Here is a 3607-nt window from a genome sequence, read left to right as displayed (position 1 = left end):
CTTTTCAGACCCAGGCCAGCTGGCCTTGGTGAGTTCCCGATAGAACATCACCATTGTCTCAGTGTGTGGGTGCACCCCTCGCGGTCCTGAGTTCCTTGCTCGTGCTCTCTCTCCTTCTGCTCCTGATTTGAGTTTTCCACTATCTGTTCAGGCACACCCCCACTTTGTGCTTCTGTGGAGCCCATATGACTTCTTAACTTTCCCATCTTTTACCTCTTCTTCAGGCACATCTCAATTTTGAGGTTGTAAGAGTCTTGTCTCTGATGCTTCTTGCAGCTTCAGGTTTCACTGCCACAGCTTGATGTTCTGTGCAGGAGTTTCTTCTGTAAGTGTGACATGTTGCTGGGCCACACTAGCAGGCTTCACAGCAGTGGATGCCAGGGTCCTTCATTTAAAAAATATAAATTAATAATAATAGTAACCTCTCAGCCTGTATCTTGTATGATAATAATTGTAGCCATTTTACTTTTAAAGCCCTACCGTGTCTTGCTTTGCATGAAGTTTTTCTGAGGCACTAAGACTTAATTAGTCACTGACTAATAAAGGACTCATTATATTCTTAATTGGTCAATAAGTAAGATGAACTTCCTCTCTTATATTATTTCACATTAATATGAAAAGCCAATTTATTTCAATTTTAGCAAAGCAACTGCCCATCATCACAATTGTAATGCTGAAGTGGAGGCTTTAATAAAAGTTCTCTAATAGACTTCTCTTGAGGAGTTCTTTTATGTGTTAAAGTCAGCAAGTCAGTAGTGAAATCACAGCTAGGCAGTAGAGTTGCTTGGTCTCTGTGGTGCTTTGAAAGAAAATGGCTCCTAAATGAAGTGATAGTATTAGGAGGTGTGGCTCTGATGGAGTAAGTGTGGTCTTGTTAGAGGAGTTATATCCCTGTGGAGGCAAGCCACAACCAGTGAGACAGATTACTTCCTGTTGCCTGTGAGTTTAAGAAGTAAGACTCTCTGCTACTTTTTCAGCAACAAGTCTGTCTGCATGCTCTTTTGTTTCCCACTATGATGATGATAATGGAGTAAACCTCTGAAATGTAAGTGAGCCACCCCAATTAAATGTTTTACTTTATAAGAGTTGCTGTGGTCATGGTATCTATTCACAGAAATAGAAACCATAACTAAGATAGTCATGTGTAGGGATAAGTCCCACCCCTTAGGGGGCGTGTTCGCCTCAGGCTAAAGTTCTCCTATAAAATTGGTGAGCGTGCTCCCAGCGTCCTCTTCTGCTTTCCTGGTCTCCGCGGGAACAGTGGTTCTGTAAGTCTATTCCTCCATTAAAGCTGTCTATATTTTGACAATCTGTCTGCATTCGCTTACGCCGTTACAGTCATGGTTTCATTAACTATGATCTTCCACTAATATACCAGGTACTCTTTCACCTTACCCAGACACTATTCATCATTTTAAAAAGGCACTAATACAAATCATAGGTGTAGAGCCCTTATAGCCAAATAACATGAAAACTATCCTCTTGGGTTTTGAATACATCAAAATATTCTTTCCTGGGCCTACAAATTTTTTGTTGTTATCAAATACATTAATTCTTCCCATTGGCTCTAAAAGTCTTAATTTATTCCAACATGAATTCAGAATGTAAGTTAATAATCTCATCTAAATATTATCTAAATGAGATTTAGATGAACATTATAACTCATTCAAAGGCAAACTGCTTTCTAGATTGCTTGTTAATTAGAACAACTTGTGTGCTCCTAAAGCACAGTGGTGGAAGAGGCAGAAAATAGTCATTCTTGTGCCAAAGGGGTAAATAAATAACAAGAGTAAAATAATCTATACCAAACAAACTAAAATGCCAACATTAAATCTTAAGGCTTAATAATTAAATTCCTTTGACTCTATGTACAGTCCTTTGGACACACCAGATTTGGGGTTCAGTCTCCAAGGATTCAGGCAACCTCAGTGCGTAGTCTTGCCAGGCATACATGCATGTGTTGAATTCGTGTGGCATTGTCTCTTCCAGGATGTCAGTGCTTATGCCACTACAATTCTGAGATTTCTGCATGGTCCCAATTCCTTAGTTTCATTAGTTTTATTCTAGAAGAGTCTCTTTTGATACTTTGTTTTTAAAATTTTTCAAAGGCATCCTTTAACACCCAGATGAAAGCATCAAAATACTGAAACATGCCCATGGAATGCCCAGCTCAGTGTGAACATTGTCACACCACCTATGCTCTCAGAAGTGTGACCTCAACTGCACCTTGGCCCACTACAGTTTTGGATGAAGTAGCCAAGTAGTACTGTGCTGAGTGAATGAGCCAAGTCCTGATGTAGCATTGGCAACAAAATCCAGAATGTTATGGGAACCTGGCCCACAAAACCCTGGCATGTGAGACTTGTGATGGAAGCAGAGATTCCACAGATCTCCAATTTGCCACTGGCATTAGTCTGTGACCATCTTGATAGCTGATATGTTCCTTCTGTTCATACTAATCTTGTCAAATCATTCCTGTCTATATCTTTGGTACTTTGTCAACTGGTTTAGTATTGTTAATGCTCTGTTGCTAAATGATCATTTTGTCTCAGTGTCTTCTAAGTATTAATGCTTATTTCCACAGGTTTATGCATTCTCAAACTTCGTCTAAGAAGCTTCTTCTTGCATAGAGTAGCGATTAAAGCAGAGATCCATAACCATTCAGAGTGCTGATAAGAAATGACTGTAAATGCTAGCAATATATGGAACATCTAGATCACTTATCCACAGGCTTGTAACCCAAGACTGCTCTTATATTTGCTATCCATCAAGATTCAAATAATCACACAGAAATTATATTAATTACAACACTGCTTGGCCAATGACTCAGACATATTTCTAGCTATCTCTTAAATATAGTTAACCCATTTCTATTAATCAGCATATTGCCCTGAGACTGTGGCCTATCTGTACATTTCCAGCATCTGTCTCGTCTGAAAGCTACATTGCATCTCTCTAAGTCCACCTCCTCTCTATCTCTCTTCCAGCTTGGCTATATTCTTCAATGCCATAGGACACAGCAACTTCTATATTAATCAATCATAATAAAACATATACACAGCATACAGAGGGAAATCCCATATCACCTCCCCTTTTCTAGCTAAATAAAAAGGAAGGTTTTAATGTTCACATAGTAAAATTACATACAACAGAACAGGTATCACGCAAGAATTACACTTACAATATTTAATCTCTATGTATCTGGAAAGTTTCACGTCTAATTTATCTTTTATCATAACCAAGAAAAACTATAATTATAAATATATGACTTAAACTCCATCGAAGACCTCATAAGGATACAACATAATACCTAAGTAAACAGAAAGTTTATTGTAAGCAACTTCCAAAATTCTAGAATTGACAGAGACATCTTGCTGACTGGACAGTCACCAAAGTTCTTCTGTAACATTGGGGCATCCAATCTTTAGCGTATAGTCCNAGCTGTATGGCAAAGAAAATCTACAAAATACTGAACATTGCAAAATAATCCCAGGAAATTCCCCAAGTCCAAGGCTACATGGGTAACACAACTGGGCCCATTTGGAAAAAGGAAAAAAAGAAAACTCAATGTTGAATGTTAAGGAATGGGGAAGTGTGCAGGATAGTT

Source organism: Alexandromys fortis, unplaced genomic scaffold, assembly GCF_014885135.2.
Source record: "Alexandromys fortis isolate MF-2015 unplaced genomic scaffold, M_Fortis_MF-2015_v1.1 scaffold_166, whole genome shotgun sequence".
NCBI classification, from domain to species: Eukaryota; Metazoa; Chordata; class Mammalia; order Rodentia; family Cricetidae; genus Alexandromys; species Alexandromys fortis.
This window is presented reverse-complemented; position numbering follows the sequence as displayed.